The sequence below is a fragment of the Ranitomeya imitator genome, chromosome 7 (assembly GCF_032444005.1).
Source record: "Ranitomeya imitator isolate aRanImi1 chromosome 7, aRanImi1.pri, whole genome shotgun sequence".
Lineage (NCBI taxonomy): Eukaryota > Metazoa > Chordata > Amphibia > Anura > Dendrobatidae > Ranitomeya > Ranitomeya imitator.
This window is the reverse complement of record NC_091288.1, coordinates 174,253,839-174,281,798: the sequence shown is the minus strand read 5'-3', so window position 1 is coordinate 174,281,798 and position 27,960 is coordinate 174,253,839.

The following is a 27,960-nucleotide window of genomic DNA, read 5'->3' as shown; positions in this document are numbered from 1 at the left end:
TGTTTTCCACGTTCCCTCACTACCAGCTCCTATTGTACAGTATTGCACCTCCCATCCCTCTTTCTACTGCCTGTCCCTTCCCGTTCCCTACTTTCTCATTCCCATCCTCACACTCAGATCTTATTTCAACTGATATAAAAAAAATCACCATCACTTCCAAACAGAAATCTTGCCTGAAGAAGGAGCCTCTGTGCTCTGAAAGCTTGCAAGCATATTATTTTCTGGTTAGCCAATAAAGGTATCACTCCCAGAATACTTCTGTCATCATTGGGCAGAAAAGTATTCACATAGATTTTTCTGGCTAACACGGTACCACAATACAATTTGTTATTGTACACCATTATATATTTAAAGAAATTCTTGGGGTTTGTCTTTAGCTGTTTTGCTTATTTTATTAGATTCTATTCAGCTTTTTATCATTTTAAAATGCTTGAGCTTCTCCATCAGGAAAACATATTCAAAATTCCCTTTTTTCTTATTAATAGCCTTCATAAACAGAGGTTTAAGCCACATGGTTTATTTTTTCTTGTCTATACTGTTAGGTGTCGAGTTCCCACCTCTACACAGGGGAATTATCGAACCATCTCCGCTGCGGTCTCCCATTCTTCTCCAGCTGCAGTGGAGCCTGCTCAGTGGAGACGTCGGTCCCAGCGTCTGGCTCAGGCTGATACTGTGTGACTGGTTACTGCTGCTCTTCCAGGCTCTGCCTTTGTAGTCAGCACTGATCAGCAGTGAGCAAGTCTTTCTAGCACTAAGTCCTGCTTTTTCCATACTGAGCATGCCCATGGGACGACCTCCAATTGGAGGTCGGGGGTCACATGCTCAGGTCCTGTTGCGGCTCCTATTGGACCATCTGGAAGATCTTGTAGCACTGCTGCTATAAAAGGTTTGCATGGCCGCTCGGCCATGCGCTAGTGTAAACTTGAAAATGTGTGTGTGTGCTGATGTGTGAAAGTCGCTCATTAATCATCCCCCTTGTGTATGACTGCTCGCGTAAAGAGGATGATTGCCCGACAGAGCCATCAGTACTTAACACACGATACAGAGTCTATTGCTGTGACCGCCAGTGCGGCGCCGTGCGCTACTAGAGAGCTTTCCTGACCCAAGTCTGGGTGGTTAGTGGCATCTGCCAGAGCCGCACTGCACGCATTCTTGTGCATAAAAATTATTATTTAAGTTATACTCTGACACCCACTAGCGGTGTCAAGCGCATGTGGTCTAGACAAACTCTAATCCTGAGTCTTGGGATTGAGTTCTGTGAATCCTTGCTTGCGCTTTTTGTGCGGTACTGCGGCCCTGTGATGCAACAGGGTTCGCTACTTTCATACAGGGTGAAGCTAACCCGTGTGTGTATCCTCATTGTACCGCCATATAGTCCATCATTACTCAGCAGCAGGTTCCATCTCTGCATGGTGGACCCCGGGCTGTGAACGCACCTTATACCATCTCTCTAATTATTTGGTGCGTTCCGTTAGCCCTAACATATACAACTTACCTACTGGAAAATATTTTACATACTGATTAATAAATTTGGATTTAAAGTGCTCCCATTTATCACTTGTTTCTGATAGTAGCTGCTCCCAGTCAATGTTCTGAAGTTCAGACTTCAGCTTGGGTAAATTTGCCTTTTTAAAATTGTGTTTTTCCCTCTCCCTGTCCAAGCATGCTTTTTTGTGGTAAAAATTAAAATTCGGCACTCCAAAGAATTGATGCAAAAAATTGACAATTTTATTAAATAAGCCATTTAACGTTTTGGCCTAAATAGGCCTTCTTCAGAAGTATAAATATCATCATAGTGAAAAAGGAGTCTGCCTTAATATATTGTCCTGGAAATTATGTTCCAATTTCTGAGAACCATTCTTTTTTGTAGATTATAGCATAGATTTTTTTCTTTTTGTTCTTTTTTTTTCTCCTGTTTTTTTTCTATTTTATTTTTTTTTACAATGATTATATGCACTTCTAGCAAAGTATGTTTCTTTTTCATAAAGATTTTTTGTATGTGTATATAACTGAAATGTTTCAATTATATGACATATGTATCTGTTTTGCTAATTATTTACAGTTCTGAAGAAGGCCTATTTAGGCCGAAACATCAAATGGAACAGTTTATTTAATAAAATTGAACATTTTTTGCATCAATTCTTTGGAGTTCTGAATTTTAATTTTTGCTATATTGGAGTGGAATCCTACTCATGCACCCTGAGAGGAATGCCACATACTTTCTTCTGCTTTTTTGTGGAGTAAGCAAAAATAAATTTAATTTTTGTCACTGGCACCAAAGTTTTCATGAACAGTGACATTCCCAACAAACTCTGCATAGTCAGAAATGACCAGATCCAACAGATAATCCAGATAATCACCTCATATTGGGTGTGCCAAAAACTGGCCCATAAAATTATCCTTTACCAAAAAATGTCCAGGAGAGACCATCAGTGGCCCGTTGCGGCTCCTATTGGACCATCTGGAAGGTCTTGTAGCACTGCTGCTATAAAAGGTTCGCCCCCATTTGAGGAAGCCAGTTTTCGAAACGGCGCTGTCGGGGTCACTGATGGTCTCTCCTGTGTAAGTAATAGCATTCATTTGCTGGGACATTTTTTTATCTTTATACTTTCTATTGCACCTTAGATTCTAACCCTTGTGCTGCTTATCTGAATGCATAGTTGTACAGCATGGAGCACTTTATATAGTGCCGGTCGTCACTGCTGCTAGTTCACAAGTATATGCCTTTGTATTTTTCCTTTTATACTTTAGATCCTAAACCTTTTTTGATGCTAGTCTTATTGCAATATGCATAGTTGTACAACACGGAGCACTTTATATAGTGCCGTTTGCCATTGCTGCTAGTTCACAACTATATGCCCTTTTTTTGCACAGCACTATGCACTTCATATTTTACTATTTTAGAATATATATAGCTTTTTGCATTGCAAATATCATTTAGGCTAAAAGGAAATATCTATTGGTAGTCGGCGATTTTCCTTCTGTCTTGCCCTCTACATAATTTATTTTTTTGCATTATTCATTGTATTCAATGGGCGTTATAGACTTTACATGGTGTATTAGTTATATGTATATATTTATTCATAATGATATATTTTTGTAATTGTTTTTGATTGTATATTCCCAGAGTTGCTTAATTCTTGCACATATGACCATCAGTTATTTCAACTTTGAAACTTCCTTGTCTTGTTTTTATGTGAGATTTTATATTATAAATTTTTGTTAATAAAAGTATATATATTTTATTTATCTGTGCCGGAGCCTTTGTGTTTTGCCAGTTATCTACCTGGCAAATATGAGTTGACCATAAAATTATCCTGTAACAAGCTGAGGAATTTTCTCCCCTGCACAGTTGAGGCAGAACCATGACCTCAGTTAATACCTCGATAGTTAAAATCTCCCATAATCACTATCGTACCAGCTTGTACAGGATGTGCCATCTGATTTTATAGACGGTCTTCCTATTCCTCAGAGATGTTGGGGGGTCTATACATTATATAAAAAAATACTTGTTCAGTGTTTACCTCACTACATAATTCCACCCACAAGATTTCAACTTCCAATCTTCCCTCACTAGTGCATCTGTCAAAATCCTAACATACAGACATACACTTCCTCCTTCCCTATTTGCACTGTCTTTTCGAAAGAGCATGAAACCAGGAAGATTTACAGCCCAATTATGTGAAGAGTCCGATCATGCATCAGCAATACCAACCACATCAATGTGGGGGCCACAGGGATTTGTGAATATACATTTTGGGTATTCTTCGATTTTATCACTTTTACTTTCAGAAATACTAATTGCTAAAATTTTTGTGGACACATTTGTCTTTACTGTTTGTAATACATGTATCTCCTTATTTACTGACCTAATCCCTCACCCAGAGTCCATTTCTGCCTCGTTCAATATAATCTAATGCCTCCCTAACCTATCAAGTCCTATATTTTCTGCCTTGTCCTCCACCCTTCTCCCTAATTTAAACTTTTCGGCACCCAATAGCATTCTCTCCCTCAACACAGCAGACCCCTTTACAGTCAGGTGCAATTTATCAGCAGGATGCAGATTGTATCCCAATAAAAAGTCAGGCCTGTGCTCCAAGAACCAAAATCCTTCTGTTGTGCATCAAGGCTGTAGCCATGCAGTTAACTCCCTAAGTTCTCACTTTCTTTCCTGTGATACACATGGCATAAGCAATGTTCCAGAAAATGCTATATTGGAGGTCCTTTCCTTCAGGTTGTAGTGTAGTTATTTAAAATTATTATTATGGAACCTCCACCAACCACTTATTTTGTCATTGGCTCCCACGCAGATAACTACAGCTGGTTCATCACTACCCACCCCCAACCCTACAGTAATCTATCAAACTGTTCCATCACAGGCCAAGCCCTAGCACATAGGAGATAGCAGAAAATTTTGTTCCTAATTATAGAATCACCTATAAACAACAAATAGCTGACCCTACCTATATTACTCCAGGGGCTTGATCTAATATTATGCTCTACAGTCTCTTTGTCCTACTAGTTTAGGCCTCCAGTCAGTGACTGAAAGGTCACTCTTTTATGTGACCTCCTCCAGGACACATCACATTCAACACCGTCGGTCCGGGGTGGCGCATGTGCAGTAGCAACCTGATGATGTTTCAAGAGCTGGACTAGCCATCTGCATTTGTGCCGCACCTGTATATGATGGTACCTGCAAATATGATCTCGGGTAGGGAAACAGGTCACAGGGACTGACCATGCACAGGTGCCATCATACCTGGGTGGTGGCATATGTGTAGATGGATTTTCGGGGTCTAGCAATATCATCAGGATGTTACTGTACATGGTACCTCCTTGGAATGATGGTGCCTGTACCTGTATGAGGTGTTGGGCGGGGAGAAGACGTCGTAAACAGCGGCAGAAACTCTCCAGTGGAAGCGGTGAAGGTGAGTACATTGCGCTTCATTTTTTTGTAAACCAAACTGCACTCAGGGACAAAATCTATTGAAACAAGACATCCCCTTTAACAAGTAACTTCAGATTAGCATGCAAGTACACATTATGAGAGCCCATTTGTTTCTACTGGGCCTTGAACCTCATTAACTTCTACTATATGAATAAAGTGCGGCCACACTTTCTTTTGTGTGGATTCATGCTGCCACTGGCACAATGTATGTGGGGGATGTTGTGACCACGCATTGAACTTCATGGTTTGGCCTCACCCTTACTGAAGTCTAATCTCCTCAATGTTTTAATGTACAGAGTTAATATTCTAACTGCGTTAAAAGCCAACTATTGTCTAATGACTTCTAAACTTCCGATACAGAATAGTGCCCAGACACTGGGTGGTAGATCTTGTTACATTCTAATAAGCAAGTCTAATAAAAAAAATGGTGTTTTAATTTAGTACAGAGATAACACACTGCTTTATGACATTAAAGCCCCAAAATTCTAATTGCATTCAGTTTAATTGCAAAGTTTCACAGTAGTATTATCTTTAAAAGGTCATAGTGTCATGTGATTGAATTAAAGTGTGTACCAAAGGATTTACTTGCTGGAGAATGGGAGAAATGATATTCAGATCAAGTATTCTGTAATTGTAATAAGGGCGAGAACACTAAATCCAGTGTTCCCTAAAATAAATAATGAATTTCTAATGAACTGCAACCTTAGAGTCAGCAATAACTAGAAAATGGATATCTTTCATGAGATTTAAAAAGATAAGTTTTCTTTCATTTTTCCTTTATTGGCAAAAAATGATAATGTAAGAAGCTAATGTAAGAAAACTATAAGGGAGGGCATGAGAACACCAATGGAGGTGTAAATTTAAGGATGCCTGTCATTTCAAATGACTGCTTGGAATAAGCTTTCATGTGTGTAAATGAGGAGTAACATAATTTCCTCCCCTCTTCCATTAGATTATTGGTACCCTGTAGTTTCACCAGTTTTCTCCTTTGTTACCTCTGTAATATTCAGTTGTCTCTGAGCTAGTGTGTGGGGCTAGTTGCTATCATGTTTCCCATATCCAGTGTACACAGTCAGGAGAGATTACTACTCTCCTGTCTCTATACAGCACATGTTCAGAAGCTGCAGCAACATGAAGAATATTATATAGCAGCACTGAGCAGTATTGCTGTGAATCTAGCACTGGGGTAAGTTAAGTCTCCTCCCTATAGTATCCATAGACTTCAATAGGCATCAGTAATCCAATGTTTAAGTAATCTGACAGATGGATTTTAGCTGTATGCCACCTCATAGTTGCTCTACATGTACACAACTATATGATGTGTCAGTCAATTATAAATTTGGAACAACTATCCCAAGTTGCTCAACCACAACCCTTTGGTATACCTTTTTTCAAATCTGACATTTATGGGCACAATTAAAAATAATGTCATTTCCAGACTGTTGTAATGTGACGCCTCTTATAGGGTGTTTTGAACAGGACTAAGATCACCATTAACCACTGTAGAGTTTGGGTTTTGACACTAAAATATGACCACGTTATACCTGTCCGAAATGGAGGCTTTCATAAGTACGACGGATGTTACCTGTGGCATTTTCCTAACGTTTTTGGACAGCAAGATGTAATATATGGCAATTTTGTACTTGCATCACCCCCATTAGCCTTTATAACTACATTGGTATATCTCAATGAATATCCCGGTTTATGGATTCCACTGGTATTTTGTGATATGTCTCAACTCTCAATGGCATGTCTAAGGATCTATAAAGGTGAACCTTCACTTTAGGCATTAACAGCATTCTGATAAAGCCTTCAGGGCTGCTGATGGGTCATGTACTAGCAATTAGACTTTCCCTGCAGACATTCATGTTATTATTAGAAAAATTGCGTGACCATCACACATTGTAGTAGGTAATGATTCTGCTTGTAACACAATATTAGGGATTTGATATTAGTGCTATACACAGTCATGTACATTTTATAGGCGCTATATTAATACTTTGCCCGTCTAAGAAAAATAAATTGAACACAATGCAATCTCCTTATAATACTATTAATAATAAGCAAGAATGTTAACACCTTAGGGGACCAATAAATTCCAAAATAATCAATGAAAAAATCAGTTTCTTAGTGAGCAATAAGGAAGCCATTTATCCAACTCCAGTGCAACAAAAGGAGGAGAGTGGAAACCACTCAACTAGTATAGCAAGTAGTGTTGAGCATTCCGATACCGCAAGTATCGGGTATCGGCCGATATTTGCGGTATCGGAATTCCGATCCGATACTTTTGTGATATCGGAAATCGGTATCGGGATTAAGATTCATGTGTAAAATAAAGAATAAAAATAAAAGATATTGATATACTTACCCTCGGACGCGCCCTGGTTGTCACCGCTGCAACCGCCATGCTTGCGTTCCTAAGAATGAGCGCGTTAACGACTTTCGATGACGTCGCGGCTTGTGATTGGTCGCTGAGCGGTCATGTGACCGCTCACGCGACCAATCACAAGCCGCGACGTCATCGAAGGTCATTAACGCGCTCATTCCTAAGAAAGGGAAGCATGGCGGTTGCAGCGGTGACAACCAGGGCGCGTCCGAGGGTAAGTATATCAATATTTTTTATTTTTATTCTTTATTTTACACATGAATATGAATCCCAGGGCCTGAAGGAGAGTTTCCTCTCCTTCAGACCCTGGGAACCATAGAGGATACCTTCCGATATTTGTGTCCCATTGACTTGTATTGGTATCGGATATCGGTATCGGCGATATCCGATATTTTTTGGATATCGGCCGATACCATCCGATACCGATACTTTCAAATATCGGACGGTAACGCTCAACACTAATAGCAAGACCAACCACCAGTACTATGGACCAACTCCAAAGAAATTACTAGCAAGGATATAAATTTAGAAATGTACTTTATTTGCAGCAGTTACAATATACATTGTGTGCGCATGTCTGAGGACAGAGAAAATACTAGCAAACATGCATAAAATCAGAAATATATAAAAACCTAGATAGGCATAAGGGGCACCAGGAAAGGATATAGATGATATACAGGTCTCCTGTGAAACTAAATATAATCGATAAAAAACTCCACAAGTGACTCCCAAAAATATGGGGATTAACTAGAAAATAATATATCTTAGCTTAAACGTGACCAAGTACATCAGGCAACAAAAACCTATATGACGCAACAATGTGCAAAGTACAATGTGCAAAGAAGGGAGGGATTAAATAGGAGATCCTGTACCTTCCGAGTGCCTTTCGGGGTGTGCGCATTGTTTGGACCTGGTGGCACTCGAAAGGTACAGGATCTCCTATTTAATCCCTTACTTCTTTGAACATTGCACATTGCACTGTGCACATGGTTGCTTCATATTTTGATTATATTTAGTTTCACAGGAAACTAACATGTTTGCTAGTATTTTCTCTGTCCTCAAACATGTGCACACAATGTATATTGTAACTGCTGCAAATAAAGTACATTTCTAAATTTATATCCTTGCTAGTAATTTATTTGGAGTTGGTCCATAGTTCTGTTGGTTGGTCTTACTATTAATAATAGTAATAATAGTATTGATAATATTAATAATTAGGGATCAAGGAAAATTCTAATTTTGACTGTTTTGTCTCCATGGGTTTCCTGATAAAAAAAAATTATAGGAAAAAATCGAATGAAAAAAAATGCAAGTAACCTAATTTATTTAATAGGTGCAAAAATGGTGCCAAAAATTTGCAACAGGAAAAACTCACCAAAAGTTCATCATGGGAAACGCAGCCTCATGCTTTAAAATAGCATGTATATCAAAGCAAGAAAACATCAACCCATTACTGTTTCAAGCCCCATAGAGGGAATTAAAAAAACATATTGATTTGACAATTGTTTTTTTAAAGCGCCGAAAAGGTAAAAACATATTTTTTTACTTTTTAAACAGTTCACATAAAACAAATTGACACTGCCACAATCATTTGATCACATGGCAAACACAGCAAAAGAAAATGCAAAAAATGAATTATGTGATTTTTTTTACATTCCTAACACTCTCCCATGCCCCCCACAAAAAATATATCAATAAATACAATAAATATTATATACGCCAAAATAATAACAACTTTGGTCTTAGAATACATTGTAGACTTGTAACCCTTCACATCACAAACACTGCATGCTGTGAGGACTTTCCAGTGTCCGTGCGAGAAGTGGTGGTTTGTTTACATGCAGTCATGTGCCCACTAGATGTGAGCAAGGATGGACACGTCTAGTTAGAATATGGCCAGAGTTATTAAAATTGCATACTTGGGTTCACATGGCCTCCTACTCGAGAGAGGAGAAGAGACCCCTAGCCTTTACGAAGACCATTTTATAGCCCTTTCACAGCATCAAAGTTCGGGTCCCCATTGACTTTAATGAAGCTCGGATTCAGGTTCAAATTCAGATAGAGTTCTGATACTCGAACTGAACTTTGGACTAAAGTTGAGTTGAAAGCCGAACATCCATCCACAGGTCCGCTCATCCCTATTTTGGGTCCCTTTCTCTGTGTACCCAGGTACAAAGAGTGTCGTACGGACGGTTCTGGCCCTGGTTGCTACTGCAGCTCAATCACATTTCTAGTAGGACTGAGTTGCAATACCAGGTAAAGCCCTGCTCTATGTTCGCTGTCGTATCTACTTATCAAATATGGATGACCTACCCACAGACTATTAGTTTACAGTTCCAGAAAATCTTAATAAATGAATGTACTTTTCTATTGTATTCTGTAAACTAGATCTGAAGGAGAAACTGTACTTTAAGAAAAAACTGGAGGCTAGAATTGCTAATTTACAGTTGGATTGGTGTTACCAAGGTAGGTAACAGCTGCCTCATTATATTGTGGCTCCATGCAGACCTCCATGCTGGGAGATGCCTGTCAATGACATCATGTAAACAATGAAAACTACATTCTTACATCGATATTGGCAAAGCCTCGGCGTAAACGCTGTGACCATGCCTTGGGCAACAATAACGTTGTATGAGTTGGCATAGACTTGAGAGATGCTTTTTATTGTTATTGCCTAAATGTCATGTTTTCACTATCATACAATTCCCTGATCATATCTATCCATCTGACACAATACGTATAATTTCCTGATGACAAATTGACAAAATGAGTTTGGATTTTCTTATGTGGGTGAACCTCTGATAGTGGGTCGGCCTAGGGATCTAGGGCATGATTTATTACTGTCAAAGGCAAATACAGATTCACAATTGTGTTATATGTCAGTAGACCATGCAAGGGTTCTGATTGCCCGCGAATATCATCACTGGGCCTCTTTTTTAGCACAATAGAAATATCCAGTAGGAACTGAAGATTAATTGGATCTGTTCCTGCATTGATATAGTGATGGGTAATGTAGTGAGCTTTTGAATTTCAGGCTCCATATGTCACCATCTACTACTGCTTTGAATGTGAGACTACCCTAATTTTATAGACAATCATCTTGACTATCTCATACCTAAATCTGGCTTGCTGCTATTTAGCATATGATTAGTTATGCAGATTCTTATTGTGTCACTGCATTGTTACTGCTTTGCTCCTAAAAATCTACATTTTAGTTTTTATTATTAATTTGTAAATCCACCTTTGGCTTTCAACACTACCTGATTTCTTCTGGGCATGCTCTCGATCAGATTCAAACATGTCTTGACCAAAATCTCAAGACCCAAGTCTCTTCTACACATTCTCAAAGTTGGTACATACTGGTACACTCACTTAGGTATGTATTAAGTTTTTTCTTCAACTTTACCTACAAGTGTGTGATTGAGTTGAGGTCTAAGGACTGTGGGGGTCTATCCAGCACCTCTACTTCATTGTCATTGACCCATTTCTTTGATAATCTCAAAGTATTCTCTGTGTTGTTGTCCTGTGGGAATACTATGTCGCCCTTTTCATACCCATATATAATCAACAAAATTACTCATTGTTATGGTTTAGTGATCCCTTCTTAGTTTAAAACCATTAGCGATTATGAAGTAGGAAATTATCTACAATGATAAAATATATCAAATTTTATTTAAATATTATAAAACATAGTTGATAAATAATATATTCATTAACACAAAAGTTTAAAACTTATAGTCACAATGGGACATGATAACAGGAACTAAAAAGCAGGAACACACTCCATAAACTAGCTGTGATGTGCTGCTGCAGTGCAGTATGGAGCAATCTCCACCAGGGGGTGCTGGATAAGGAAAGGAGGCTGCACACACAGCACAGCTACACTGAACAACAACACAGGTGTCACAGGTAATGAAAGGGACATGAAACAAGCCAAGGTCATACACGGAGATAGCAGCGCGGTACAGAAGGGGCGAGCAGAGAATCGTCGGGGGCAAGCAAGATGTCAGAACCTACCGGGAACGTGGTAACCAAAACGTGAGGCGTAAGACAGAGTCGGGGTACAGGCCAAAGGTCAGAACAAGTAACAAACGGGTGCAGTCAGTCAGAGGCAAAGAGGAACACTTAGAACAGGGATCCAGGTCAGGAGCTCAAACAGTGCAGGATGAACTTATAGCTGACACTGGCCCCCAGGCTGCAGAGGACTTAAATAGCACAGCCAGCTCTAGGGTGAGGCAGAGAGGATTAACTCCCACATGACCAGTCCAGAGACAAGAGAGCTGAACATAATCTCAGAACTGGATCATGACACTAGCATGTCTGCAATAATATAGCAATATTGTAATACATATCCATTGAATTAATTATAAAGAAAAATTTTAAATCAGGACTGTAGAATAGATACTTATATAACCTTATTATAATATAGCACAGGTAAATGGCAGATCTAAGAAATATAGAGGGCCAAATTGACACATAGTAAGAGTAATACAATAATAGGAGTGGCACAATGGAGGCTGTTATGAACTGGTGATTCAGAACCACAATGGACCTGGTGGTTAAGAGCACACAAAGCGACCTGATAGCTACTAATAACATATGACGAGCTCTGAGACGTGGGAACTCTGCTGACCGCAATCCCTAATCCTATCACACCACACTAGAGGTAGCCGTGGAGCGCTCCTGACCAGACCTAGGCGCCTCGGGCACAGCCTGAGAAACTAGCTAGCCCTGAAGATAGAAAAATAAGCCTACCTTGCCTCAGAGAAATTCCCCAAAGGAAAAGGCAGCCCCCCACATATAATGACTGTGAGTAAAGATGAAAATACAAACACAGAGATGAAATAGATTTTAGCAAAGTGAGGCCCGACTTACTGAATAGACCGAGGATAGGAAAGATAACTTTGCGGTCAGCACAAAAACCTACAAACAACCACGCAGAGGGCGCAAAAAGACCCTCCGCACCGACCAACAGTACGGAGGTGCTCCCTCTGCGTCCCAGAGCTTCCAGCAAGCAAGAAAAACCAATATAGCAAGCTGGACAGAAAAAATAGCAAACAAAAGTAACACCAGCATAACTTAGCTTATGCAGTGAAGACAGGCCACAAGAACGATCCAGGAGAGAGCAAGACCAATACTGGAACATTGACTGGAGGTCAGGAACAAAGAACTAGGTGGAGTTAAATAGAGCAGCACCTAACGACTTAACATCGTCACCTGAGGAAGGAAACTCAGAAGCCGCAGCCCCACTCACATCCACCAGAGGAAGCTCATAGACAGAACCAGCCGAAGTACCACTCATGACCACAGGAGGGAGCTTGACCACAGAATTCACAACAGGAGGCACATAAAGTCATACATTGGTAAAATTATCTAGTCCACATGACCTCTCACCAAAATGCAAGGAGTGTGTGTACTGCTAACCGGCACCTCGACGCGCGTTTCACTGCCTCTGCAGCTTCGTCAGGAGTATGCATAAAGTAACTTATCTTGTAGGATACGCACATATAGCTCAGTATTGAGACCACCATGGACTCTGGTCAAATATTTAATGCCTTTGGCTGTGAAACAACCCCATATCATCAGGTGTTAGGGCTAGCGGAACGCACCAAATAATAAGACAGATAGAGTATGGTGCGTTCGCAGCCCGGGGTCCACCGTGCAGAGATGGAACCTGCTGCCAAGTAATGACGGACTATATGGCGGTACAAAGTGAATACACACATGGGCTAACCTCACCCTGTGTGAAGGAAGCGAACCCTGTTACGTCACAGGGCCGTGGTACCGCACCAAGAGCGCAAGCAACGAGTCTCAGAACTCAATCCCAAGACACAGGATTTGAGTACACAGACCTCATGCGCTCGACACCGCTACTGAGGTGTCAGAGTGACAACAATAGAAGCACGAGAGTGCATGCAGTGCCGCACTGGCGAACGCCACTAACCACCCAGGCTTGGGTCAGGAAAGCGCTGTGAAAGCACAAGGCGCCGCACTGGCGGTCACAGCAATAAGACGCTGTATTGTGTGTTTACGTGCTGATGGCTAAGTTGGGCGCTGGATAGCAAACATACACCTTCCGCGAACAGTCATCCAATAGGGAGGGTTATTTAAAGAGCGACTTTCACTCACAACACACACACATTTACAAATGTACACTAGCGCATGGGCGTGCGGTCATGCGCAGCTTATATAGTTGCAGCACGTTCAGGACCTTCCAATAAAGGACCAATGGGAAGCTGCTACCAAAGTTTTGCCCTTTCAGGACCTTCCTGGAGGACCAATGGGATGTGCTGCACTACCTGAGCATGTGACCCTCGATCTCCAATGGGAGATCTTGCCCTGGGCATGCTCAGAAAGAGAAAAGCAGGACTTAGCCCCAAAAGCATCCGCTCGCCACTGCCCAACACTGACTTCAATGGCAGAAGCAGGAAAAGCAGCAGTAACTCTTTGTACAGAGTGAGACTGAGCAAGATGCTGGGACCGACGTCTCTGCTGAGCAGACTCCACTGCGGCTGGATAAGAATGGGAGACCGCAGCGGAGATGGCTCGAGATTCCCCTTGTGCAGAAGCGTTAACTCGACACCTAACATGACCCCCCCTCCTTGGGCCTCGCTACCCTCGAAGGCAGCAATGAGCTGTGGGGCCCGAATGTTTTCAGCAGGCTCCCAGGACCTGTCCTCTGGGCCATAACCCTTCCAATTCACCAGATAGAACTTTTTGCCACGTACCACCTTGCACCCCAAAATAGCGTTAACCTCGTAATCGTCCATAGACGAACCCGATGTCCCGGCAGATGACTCGGAAAACCGGGACATGTATACGGGTTTCAAGAGGGACACATGAAAGGTGTCGTTGATACCCAAGCGTGGAGGAAGGACCAGACGGTAGACCACAGGGTTAACCTGTTCAAGGACCTTGAAGGGACCCAAGTAGCGAGGTGCAAACTTAGTGGACTCAACACGCAGCCTGATGTTACGGGCGGAGAACCACACTAAGTCGCCAGGAGCGAAGGTCGGAGCGGGACGCCGATGAGCATTGGCGGAGGACCTCATTCTCTCCTTGGAGGCCCGAATGGCATCCTGAGTGCGGTCCCAAATGTCCCGTGCCTCCACAGCCCAGTCTGCCACCCTGGAGTCAGTAGAAGACACAGGCATGGGCACAGGGACACGCGGATGCTGGCCGTAATTTAGGAGGAATGGAGTCTGACCGGTGGAGTCGGCTATGGCGTTGTTAAGCGCAAACTCAGCCCACGGTAGCAAGGATGCCCAGTCATCCTGCCTGGCAGAAACAAAATGTCGTAAATATGTGACCAAGGTCTGGTTGGCCCTCTCTACCAACCCATTCGTCTCGGGATGATATGCCGAAGAGAGATTCAAATCAATACTGAGTAGACGACAAAGCTCTCTCCAGAATCGAGATGCAAACTGGGGACCCCGGTCACTAACAATTTTGTCTGGCATACCGTGTAGGCGAAAGATATGTTTGATGAACAAGACAGCCAACGCCCGTGCAGAAGTTAGCCGTGAAAGAGGCACCAAGTGCACCATTTTGGAAAAATGGTCGGTGATCACCCAGATAATGGTGCAGTTACGAGACTTGGGTAAGCCCACCACAAAGTCCATCCCGACCATCTCCCAGGGCCTGTCCGCCACTGGCAGAGGGTAAAGCAAACCAGCTGGCCGTTGCCGAGGGGACTTGTTCTTGGCGCAAGAGACACACGCCCGAACATATTCTGCAACATCACGAGCCATATGCGGCCACCAGTATGTCCTCGCCAGTAACTCAGATGTCCTTTTGGAACCAAAATGTCCACCCACACTGGACGAGTGTGCCCAAGAGAGAACCTCCGGTCGCAAACTGGATGGTACAAAAGTCTTGCCCGGAGGCACCGACTCTAGCGAAACCGGGGCCACAGTTCTCAAGCTCTCGGTGGGGACAATAAGCCGAGGCTCCTCTTCCTCCTCCGCAGATGACACAACGGAGCGAGAGAGAGCGTCGGCCCAAATGTTCTTCTCCCCAGAAAGAAAATGGAGGGTGAAATGAAACTGGGAGAAGAATAAGGACCATCTGGCCTGGCGAGAATTCAACCGCTGGGCTGTCTGCAGGTACACCAAATTTTTAAGGTCTGTGAAGACTTGGAAGGGAAAACGTGCTCCCTCCAAGAGATGTCTCCACTCCGAGAAAGCCAACTTCATGGCTAGCAACTCCCTGTCCCCGATGGAATAATTCCTCTCTGCTGGTGAGAAGGTCTTAGAAAAGAAGAAGCAAGGATGCTTCCGACCTTGAGCATCCTTTTGGAAGAGGACTGCTCCAGCACCAACAGAAGAGGCATCCACCTCCATGATAAATGGTTAATCTACATCGGGGCGATGTAGGATGGGAGCGCTAGCGAAGTGTGACTTTATGGAGTTAAAGGCCTTGGAGACCTCCTCAGACCACAATTTGGGATTTGCCCCCTTCTTGGTGAGGGCAACCAAGGGAGCTACCAAAGTTGAGAAGTGCGGAATGAACTGGCGATAATTAATGAACCCCATAAAGCGCTGCACCGCTTTAAGAGAATGGGGTTCCTGCCAGTCCATCACAGCCTGTAGTTTGGCAGGATCCATAGCCAATCCCTGGGCAGAGATGATGTAGCCTAGGAAAGGTAAGGACTCCTGCTCGAACATACACTTCTCCAACTTGGCATAGAGGGAGTTTGCCCGTAGGAGGTCGAAGACTTTGCAAACATCTCTCCGGTGGGAGTCAATATCTGGAGAGTAGATGAGAATATCATCCAGATAGACTACGACCGAGGTGGAAAGCATATCCCGGAAGATGTCGTTCACAAAGTCTTGGAAAACGGCTGGGGCATTACAGAGCCCGAAGGGCATCACCAGATATTCAAGGTGCCCATCCCTGGTGTTAAAAGCCGTCTTCCATTCGTCCCCCTCACGGATGCGAATCAGGTTGTAAGCACCCCGCAGATCTAATTTAGTAAATACCCTTGCTCCCCGAAGCCTATCGAAGAGCTCAGATATCAAGGGCAAAGGATACTTATTCTTAATGGTGATGGCGTTAAGACCCCTGTAGTCTATGCATGGACGCAATTCCCCATTCTTCTTCTGCACGAAGAAGAACCCTGCCCCAGCAGGTGACACTGACTTCCTAATGAATCCTCTTGCCAGATTTTCCTGGATGTACTGTGACATTGCCTCCGTCTCCGGGAGAGATAACGGATAGACTCGACCCCGGGGAGGCTCAGCACCAGGCAAGAGATCAATAGGACAGTCATAGGGGCGATGGGGCGGAAGGATCTCCGCCGCCTTTTTGGAGAACACATCTGCATAAGACCAATACTGCTTGGGGAGAGAGGATAGATCTGCGGGTACCTCTGTAGTAGCAACCTGAACGCACTCCCTCTGACACCTACCCCCACAAGATTCGCCCCATCCCAGAATTCTGCCTGAGGACCACTCGACATGAGGAGAGTGGTACCGTAGCCAAGGTATTCCCAACAGGACCTCATCAATTCCCTCAGGAATGATGAGCAGAGATATAATCTCCTGATGAGATGGCGACATGTACAGAGTAAAAGAGATGGTCTGTGAGGGCAGTGTCGACCCATTCACCACTCGTACCGTTACTGGTTGAGCTAGCATAACGAGGGGTATAGCATGACGTTGGGCGAAGGCAGAAGACATAAAATTGCCCTCCGCCCCAGAATCCAGGCAGCGCTCTACCGAGTGGGAGAATGAGCCTATAATAATTGTCCCCTTAAAGGACAATTTAGAGGCGAACGTCGCCGTGTCTAGTGTACCTCCACCTACTACCACTAGACGCTGACGTTTCCTCGACCGCTGAGGACATCTGGTGGCTAGATGTCCTGACTGCTGGCAAACATGACAGACCTTGAGTGCACAAGCGGTCCGGGACTTAGATCCCGCTTGTGACACTTCCATGGCCTCATGTGACTCAGGAACCAGGACCGGAGATTCCAGAGGTTTGGCGAAGGTAGGAGCCAGCCGAAACCTCTGCCTACACTGGGCTCGCTCTAACCTCCGCTCGTTAAAACGGAGGTCAATTCGAGTGGAGACAGTTATTATCTCCTCCAGTGTGGTAGGAATCTCCCTAGTGGCCAGAGCGTCCTTAACGTGATTAGCCAGGCCCCTCCAAAATATGGGGATAAGGGCTTTATCCGACCAGTCCAGCTCAGAAGCTAAAGTGCGGAATTGGACGGCAAAATGACTGACCAAGGACTCACCCTGAGTTAATGCCAGCAGTTGGAGCGCAGTATCATGGGTGACTTGAGGTCCTAAAAAGACCTGTTTCAGAGTGCTCAGGAACAGCGGAGCACTCTGCACCACATGATCGCCACGCTCCCACAGCGGCGTAGCCCATTCCAACGCCCTGTCCGACAAGAGAGACACTATAAATCCCACCTTAGCCCGCTCTGTGGGAAAACGTGCAGCCAGGAGCTCGAGGTGAATAGAGCACTGACTCATGTGAATCCCCTACAAAATTTGCTATCACCAGAAAATTTTTCTGGCAGCGGGAGGCGAGATAATATCGGAACAGGGGTGGCAATGGACAAGGTTGCTGCAGCCACGCTAGCAGCCTGTACAGCAACTGCGGTAACATCCACAGCTGAGGTTGAGCTCTCGAGAGCCGCCAACCTACCCTCCAGCTGCTGGATATACCGCAAGGATTGCTGTTTGTCCGTCATTACTAGCCAGACCCTGGCGCTAGTGTAATGTTAGGGCTAGCGGAACGCACCAAATAATAAGACAGATAGAGTATGGTGCGTTCGCAGCCCGGGGTCCACCGTGCAGAGATGGAACCTGCTGCCAAGTAATGACGGACTATATGGCGGTACAAAGTGAATACACACATGGGCTAACCTCACCCTGTGTGAAGGAAGCGAACCCTATGCACACAGTGGGATCAACTGCATATAACAAATTTTATTGTACAAAACACCGCACAAAAGCACAGTAAGGAAAAGCACACATTAAAAACAATTAAAACAGAAACAGCCTATCCACTTCCCCCCCAAAAATAGTCACAGGGATCCACATGATCACATATAAATCATATAACAGACATTCAAGAGTTAAGACAGAATAACATCCCCACATATAATTGTTTAATATCAGAAACTGCCCACTGAAGAGGTCTGACTAAAGAAAGTATATTAATTCGATCCTACATGTGACCAAAATAACCCAATCACACCACTGGTCTGTGATAGATGTATAATTATGTCCAGAAAAAGGGACATCAAATAATAAACCAGAGAAACTCGTTGGTATGACCCATAAATACTATGTCCTTAATCTGGCACCCCATCTAATACATTACCAAGTCTAGCAGAACCTGCCACCGAAAGGTTAATCCCTCATAGGTATCCAGGGGGAGAAAAAGAATGAACGTGCCCTAAAGAGAGGTATGGGCACGGCAGGCATGCAATGACTGGTCCTATAAAATAAGGCTGGGTGATCCTGGAAATGGAGCCAGAGTCAAAAAAATCCAAGAAAATACATGTGGGGGAGAGAGAGAGGGGGAGGAGGATAGGAGCCCAACGCGTGTCGACGCTACTAAGGCGTCTTCGTCAGGGGAAGGTACTGAACCTGGCCTCCAAACAGGCCTTTTATGCGTGGTGTACAATACCAATTATCTAAATCACCTGTGTGGCTGCTGGCGACGTCCCAGAGACTAGCGGTTGCATAGCGCTGGGTAAACACTCCCGGACATGCGCACTACAAACGCAACCCATGACCTGCAGCGTGGCAACCAATCAGCTCTATCGTACCACGCAGTAGTGCAGAAAGACCAAAGCGCCAATAGGGGATGTGCTATTTTGAAGCGAGTGCGCACGCGCACTGGACCCGCACTCAAAGGATTTCAGCATCCATAAGCGCACGTTCGGTGTCCCAGACAGGGAAAACCCAGTCATGCGCACTGGTAACGGCACACCGATACATTAGTAGCGCGCACGCGCGCCAGTATATCAGCTCACATACAACTGCGTACATAGATGCCATGCAATCTACATTGAGTGCGCCGTGCTTAAATAAGTCCATACACTTTGGATGGTAAGAATGAATGTGCACACTCACCCAGGCGATGTATATGACCAGCGCTAAGGAAGAAGGAAAAGTGAAATGAGGGCCAATACTCAATGCTCAACAAAAGCATCTTATATAGGAATCAGCGCTGTGCATAAACATCACCTGGCAAAGAAGATATATACAAGTACAAAAACATACCAGAGAAGCCTAATCACGGCAATAGTATTCCTAATGAGCACGCGTATTCATTGCACTATTTTTTGTTGAAAGAAATACATGTAAAAAGTGCACATACGTGCCCATACAAAGGGTACAAAGTGTGGAGTCACATTTGTTACACAATCAGTCTGGTACCACAGTCATACCACGCATACTTGTCACAATTTGCAATTTACAAGATATCTCACACCTCGTATATTAACATCCAAATGTACCTGTAGACAATACCAAACCCTGGGGCATAGGCACATAGAGCATACAGGTGCGTAAATATTGCACAATGTAAAACTGTGAACATATGCGCAGGCAAATAGGGGTGAAGGCGATCCAAAACGGGCACCTGCAGAAGGCAAATGTGCCTATAGGCAGTACCAAACCCCAGGGCATAGGCACATAGAGCATAAAGGAAGTGCGTATATATTACACCGTGCCGTTACCAGTGCGCATGACTGGGTTTTCCCTGTCTGGGACACCGAACGTGCGCTTATGGATGCTGAAATCCTTTGAGTGCGGGTCCAGTGCGCGTGCGCACTCGCTTCAAAATAGCACATCCCCTATTGGCGCTTTGGTCTTTCTGCACTACTGCGTGGTACGATAGAGCTGATTGGTTGCCACGCTGCAGGTCATGGGTTGCGTTTGTAGTGCGCATGTCCGGGAGTGTTTACCCAGCGCTATGCAACCGCTAGTCTCTGGGACGTCGCCAGCAGCCACACAGGTGATTTAGATAATTGGTATTGTACACCACGCATAAAAGGCCTGTTTGGAGGCCAGGTTCAGTACCTTCTCCTGACGAAGACGCCTTAGTAGCGTCTAGAGTTGAGCGACCTTGACCTTTTTAGAGTCGAGCCGGGTTTCGCGAAACCCGACTATCTCAAAAGTCGGGTCGAGTGAAATCGGCCGATTATGACGTAAAGTCTTGATCGACCGAAACACGAAACCCAATGCAAGTCAATGGGGCAGCATAGTCGGCAGTGAGTGGGGGCCAGGAAAACACCTAGAGTGCCCATTTTAATGTCAAAACCATCCATTCTTCTTAATGAAGCTTGTCAAGCGTAATTTACCTTATAATAATTGGAAGGCATTTGAAATTGGGGGTCATTTGGCTAAAGTTGTGGTGGGTAGGGCTGGTTCAAGTAATTAGTGGGTCCAGGAAATCTGGACCACGTCATGGCAGTGGAGCAGGGAGAGGTAAGTATTTCAACTTTGCAAGTGCTGTGAACCTGAGCAAGCAGGGGGGGCCCACTCGTTGGCATTGGCACTGGCACAGGGCCCCTCAAAGTACAGCGGTGTGTTTGCACGGCGGGGGCGCCTCCCACCGGCAGCAACACTTTTGCGTACTATGAGAGGCCCTGTGCCAGTGACGTCGCCAACTAGTATTCCTCCCCCCCACCTGATGAAGGAACCTGCACTTTCATCTGCACCTTCCTCTTTGTCCCCGTGTAAGGTGGTATGGTATGCGGGAAGAGCAACCTGACTTTCAGCAGGGTCACAATGTTGTTGTGTAGCGTGCACGGGGAATGTTGCGTTATGGGTCAATGTACCAGCAGACTCATCTATCACTGGCTGGGCAATGGGCAGGATGAGGAGGAAACACAGATATAGGCCCAAAGAATAAAGTTGGCTAAATGCAGTTCAAAATTGGTAACACAGGAATAACCAGGGGGCATTGCAGTGGAGGACAACTGGAATGAGAGGCTGACACAGAGACTAGGCCCAAATCAGTAAGTAGTCGAAATGCAGTTCAAAATTGGCAACCGTAGTAAACAGGCGGCACAGCTTTGTTCAGTGGAGGAGAACAGCAAGGAGTGGCAGACACCGATAGTAGGCCCCAACCCAACTAGTAGGCAAAATGCAGTCTAACATTAACAACTACTTAACGAGCGCCTGAAAACGGAATTTCAGGACAGGAAACCAGGAGAACAGCAAGGAGTGGCAGACACCGATAGTAGGCCCCAAACCAAATAGTACGCCAAATGCAGTTGTTCCGTTTAACCACAATTTAATGAGAGCCTGAAGATAGAAGTTCAGGAAAGGCAACCTGGAGAACACCTTGGAGTGGAACACACCATCTCTCTACACCCCATACCCAATTTGTAGGCCTAATGCAGTGTAGTTTCCAAGAACTACTAAACGAGAGCCGGAAGATCGAAGCTCAGGAAAGGCAACCTGGAGAACACCTTGGAGTGGAACACACCATCTCTCTACACCCCATACCCAATTTGTAGGCCTAATGCAGTGTAGTTTCCAACAACTACTAAACGAGAGCATGAAGATCGAAGCATTGGCGAGGAAACCTGGGGAACACCTTGGAGTGGAACACACCATCTCTCTACACCCCATACCCAATTTGTAGGCCTAATGCAGTGTAGTTTCCAACAACTACTAAACGAGAGCATGAAGATCGAAGCATTGGCGAGGAAACCTGGGGAACACCTTGGAGTGGAACACACCATCTCTCTACACCCCATACCCAATTTGTAGGCCTAATGCAGTGTAGTTTCCAAGAACTACTAAACGAGAGCCGGAAGATCGAAGCTCAGGAAAGGCAACCTGGAGAACACCTTGGAGTGGAACACACCATCTCTCTACACCCCATACCCAATTTGTAGGCCTAATGCAGTGTAGTTTCCAACAACTACTAAACGAGAGCATGAAGATCGAAGCATTGGCGAGGAAACCTGGGGAACACCTTGGAGTGGAACACACCATCTCTCTACACCCCATACCCAATTTGTAGGCCTAATGCAGTGTAGTTTCCAAGAACTACTAAACGAGAGCCGGAAGATCGAAGCTCAGGAAAGGCAACCTGGAAAACACCTTGGAGTGGAACACACCATCTCTCTACACCCCATACCCAATTTGTAGGCCTAATGCAGCGTAGTTTCCAACAACTACTAAACGAGAGCATGATGATCGAAGCATTGGCGAGGAAACCTGGGGAACACCTTGGAGTGGAACACACCATCTCTCTACAGTGGAACACACCATCTCTCTACACCCCATACCCAATTTGTAGGCCTAATGCAGCGTAGTTTCCAACAACTACTAAACGAGAGCCGGAAGATCGAAGCTCAGGAAAGGCAACCTGGGGAACACCTTGGAGTGGAACACACCATCTCTCTACACCCCATACCCAATTTGTAGGCCCAATGCAGCGTAGTTTCCAACAACTACTAAACGAGAGCCGGAAGATCGAAGCTCAGGAAAGGCAACCTGGGGAACACCTTGGAGTGTAACAAACCCTCTCTCTACACCACGGAAGGGCTGATTCTTAGGAAGGAAGGCTGTCAGAAAGAAGCAGGGCGTGTCCGAGGGTGATTATATTCTTATTAGGTATATACTCACCCTCGGACGCGCCCTGCTTCTTTATTTGTAATGAATGTTTATTTGCAATGTGGTTTTGACTTACTCTATTTTTTTGGTAAATAATGATTTTATTATTTTCATTGTTTTGCATCTTCTTGGCAATAATATAAAGAAGACGCGACAGGACAACACTCGGTGGATGCCATATCTGTGTTTAAAATTGAAAAAACCTTTCAGTTAACTACTTGCAGGAGAAAGTTATTGTAGCTGGTGGCCATTTTTAGTACTGTACCAGATTTTTGTTGTATGTGTTTGTTTTTAATGTTAAAATGTCTGCATTTGATATCTCTCCAGTATTTTCTTTTTTATAAGCAAAATACTTATTTTTATATTTTCTGATGTTGGTTCCAGGGGTACACGGGCAGCAGTGGTGTGGTCAGTGGAGGCCTAGTGGAAGGAGTGACCGCAGACAGGCATCGAAGGCCTAAAATAATAACACATGGCTGTAGGCAATTTTAAATTGGTTCCAGGGGTACACGGGCAGCAGTGGTGTGGTCAGTGGAGGCCTAGTGGAAGGAGTGACCGCAGACAGGCATCGAAGGCCTAAAATAATAACACATGGCTGTAGGCAATTCTAAATTGGTTACAGGGGTACACGGGCAGCAGTGCCCTGGTCAGTGTAGTAGTAGTTGAAAGAATGGACCGCAGACAGGCATCGAAGGCCTAAAATAAAAAAATTGGGCTGGCTGTAGGCAATTTTAAATTGGTTCCAGGGGTACACGGGCAGCAGTGGTGTGGTCAGTGGAGGCCTAGTGGAAGGAGTGACCGCAGACAGGCATCGAAGGCCTAAAATAATAACACATGGCTGTAGGCAATTTTAAATTGGTTCCAGGGGTACACGGGCAGCAGTGGTGTGGTCAGTGGAGGCCTAGTGGAAGGAGTGACCACAGACAGGCATCGAAGGCCTAAAATAATAACACATGGCTGTAGGCAATTTTAAATTGGTTCCAGGGGTACACGGGCAGCAGTGCCCTGGTCAGTGTAGTAGTAGTTGAAAGAATGGACCGCAGACAGGCATCGAAGGCCTAAAATAAAAAAATTGGGCTGGCTGTAGGCAATTTTAAATTGGTTCCAGGGGTACACGGGCAGCAGTGGTGTGGTCAGTGGAGGCCTAGTGGAAGGAGTGACCGCAGACAGGCATCGAAGGCCTAAAATAATAACACATGGCTGTAGGCAATTCTAAATTGGTTACAGGGGTACACGGGCAGCAGTGCCCTGGTCAGTGTAGTAGTAGTTGAAAGAATGGACCGCAGACAGGCATCGAAGGCCTAAAATAAAAAAATTGGGCTGGCTGTAGGCAATTTTAAATTGGTTCCAGGGGTACACGGGCAGCAGTGGTGTGGTCAGTGGAGGCCTAGTGGAAGGAGTGACCGCAGACAGGCATCGAAGGCCTAAAATAATAACACATGGCTGTAGGCAATTTTAAATTGGTTCCAGGGGTACACGGGCAGCAGTGCTGTGGTCAGTGGAGGCCTAGTGGAAGGAGTGACCACAGACAGGCATCGAAGGCCTAAAATAATAACACATGGCTGTAGGCAATTTTAAATTGGTTCCAGGGGTACACGGGCAGCAGTGCCCTGGTCAGTGTAGTAGTAGTTGAAAGAATGGACCGCAGACAGGCATCGAAGGCCTAAAATAAAAAAATTGGGCTGGCTGTAGGCAATTTTAAATTGGTTCCAGGGGTACACGGGCAGCAGTGGTGTGGTCAGTGGAGGCCTAGTGGAAGGAGTGACCGCAGACAGGCATCGAAGGCCTAAAATAATAACACATGGCTGTAGGCAATTTTAAATTGGTTCCAGGGGTACACGGGCAGCAGTGCCCTGGTCAGTGTAGTAGTAGTTGAAAGAATGGACCGCAGACAGGCATCGAAGGCCTAAAATAAAAAAATTGGGCTGGCTGTAGGCAATTTTAAATTGGTTCCAGGGGTACACGGGCAGCAGTGGTGTGGTCAGTGGAGGCCTAGTGGAAGGAGTGACCGCAGACAGGCATCGAAGGCCTAAAATAATAACACATGGCTGTAGGCAATTTTAAATTGGTTCCAGGGGTACACGGGCAGCAGTGGTGTGGTCAGTGGAGGCCTAGTGGAAGGAGTGACCGCAGACAGGCATCGAAGGCCTAAAATAATAACACATGGCTGTAGGCAATTCTAAATTGGTTACAGGGGTACACGGGCAGCAGTGCCCTGGTCAGTGTAGTAGTAGTTGAAAGAATGGACCGCAGACAGGCATCGAAGGCCTAAAATAAAAAAATTGGGCTGGCTGTAGGCAATTTTAAATTGGTTCCAGGGGTACACGGGCAGCAGTGGTGTGGTCAGTGGAGGCCTAGTGGAAGGAGTGACCGCAGACAGGCATCGAAGGCCTAAAATAATAACACATGGCTGTAGGCAATTTTAAATTGGTTCCAGGCGTACACGGGCAGCAGTGGTGTGGTCAGTGGAGGCCTAGTGGAAGGAGTGACCACAGACAGGCATCGAAGGCCTAAAATAATAACACATGGCTGTAGGCAATTTTAAATTGGTTCCAGGGGTACACGGGCAGCAGTGCCCTGGTCAGTGTAGTAGTAGTTGAAAGAATGGACCGCAGACAGGCATCGAAGGCCTAAAATAAAAAAATTGGGCTGGCTGTAGGCAATTTTAAATTGGTTCCAGGGGTACACGGGCAGCAGTGGTGTGGTCAGTGGAGGCCTAGTGGAAGGAGTGACCGCAGACAGGCATCGAAGGCCTAAAATAATAACACATGGCTGTAGGCAATTTTAAATTGGTTCCAGGGGTACACGGGCAGCAGTGGTGTGGTCAGTGGAGGCCTAGTGGAAGGAGTGACCGCAGACAGGCATCGAAGGCCTAAAATAATAACACATGGCTGTAGGCAATTTTAAATTGGTTCCAGGGGTACACGGGCAGCAGTGGTGTGGTCAGTGGAGGCCTAGTGGAAGGAGTGACCGCAGACAGGCATCGAAGGCCTAAAATAATAACACATGGCTGTAGGCAATTCTAAATTGGTTCCAGGGGTACACGGGCAGCAGTGGTGTGGTCAGTGGAGGCCTAGTGGAAGGAGTGACCGCAGACAGGCATCGAAGGCCTAAAATAATAACACATGGCTGTAGGCAATTTTAAATTGGTTCCAGGGGTACACGGGCAGCAGTGGTGTGGTCAGTGGAGGCCTAGTGGAAGGAGTGACCACAGACAGGCATCGAAGGCCTAACATAACAAAAATGTCAATACAATGGTATTGTCAGTGGCAGGCATTGAAGGATGTCAGCGCATAGACTAAACATTGGTGGAGCTGTGAGATAATTTTGCAAGTGGTAGAGCACTGTTTGAGCTGGGGTGGGGGGAAACTGTCTTGTGGCCGGCGGTACAGGCCCAGGGCCCCTCATATTACAACGGTGTGTCTGACGTTGGGTGCGCACCACCACCGCCAGAGACACTTTATTGTACTAGGAGGGACCCAGTGGCAGTGCCGTCGACCAAAAGCGGGCTCACCCACCTCTTCAGACAAACTGCACTCTCACGGGTGCTGTCGCCAAGTGTCGATACCACGGCCCCGTGTGGGGAGTTTGGCCATTTAGTGAGGTGTAAACATGTCGTATGCTGGACAATCAGGTGCAGAAAATTACGAGATTGGAAAAGGCATTCAGAATAGTCCACAGGCAAGACCTTTTCATAGGAAAGCTAGGTGTCAGCCGGGCAAGGTGGGGCAAAAGATTTCGAAATCCAGTTGTGGTTCATTTTAATGAAGGTTAGATCATCTACATTTTGGGTAGCCAGACGAGTCCTTTTTTCTGTTAGTATTGAACCTGCAGCACTGAATACTCTTTCTGATAGGACACTAGCTGCCGGGCAAGCAAGCTCCTGCAATGCATATTCTGCCAATTCTGGCCAGGTGTCTAATTTTGATGCCCAGTAATCAAATGGGAATGACGGTTGAGGGAGAACATCGATAAGGGATGAAAAATAGTTTGTAACCATACTGGACAAATGTTGTCTCCTGTCACTTTGAATTGATGCTGCAGTACCTGTCCTGTCTGCGGTCATAGCAAAATCACTCCACAACCTGGTCAGAAAACCCCTCTGGCCAACGCCACTTCTGATTTCTGCCCCTCTAACTCCTCTGGTCTGCTGGCCCCTGCAGCTCGTGTGAGAACGATCACGGGCGCTGTGTGCAGGGAATGCCAGAAGCAAACGGTCAACAAGAGTTGATTGTTTGGTTGCTAATATTAGTTCCAAGTTCTCATGTGGCATTATATTTTGCAATTTGCCTTTATAGCGAGGATCAAGGAGGCAGGCCAACCAGTAATCGTCATCATTCATCATTTTAGTTATGCGTGTGTCCCTTTTGAGGATACGTAAGGCATAATCCGCCATGTGGGCCAAAGTTCCAGTTCTCAAATCTGCGGTTGTGCTTGGTTGAGGGGCAGTTTCAGGCAAATCAACGTCACTTGTGTCCCTCAAAAACCAGAACCTGGCCTTGCCGCGCCACCAATTTCCAGTGGCCCCGGAAAAGCTTCCTCATTAAAAATATAATCATCCCCATCATCCTCCTCGTCCTCCTCCTCCTCTTCGCCCGCTACCTCGTCCTGTACACTGCCCTGGCCAGACAATGGCTGACTGTCATCAAGGCTTTCCTCTTCCTCAGCTGCAGACGCCTGATCCTTTATGTGCGTCAAACTTTGCATCAGCAGACGCATTAGGGGGATGCTCATGCTTATTATGGCGTTGTCTGCACTAACCAGCCGTGTGCATTCCTCAAAACACTGAAGGACTTGACACATGTCTTGAATCTTCGACCACTGCACACTTGACAACTCCATGTCTGCCATCCTACTGCCTGCCCGTGTATGTGTATCCTCCCACAAAAACATAACAGCCCGCCTCTGTTCACACAGTCTCTGAAGCATGTGCAGTGTTGAGTTCCACCTTGTTGCAACGTCTATGATTAGGCGATGCTGGGGAAGGTTCAAAGAACGCTGATAGGTCTGCATACGGCTGGAGTGTA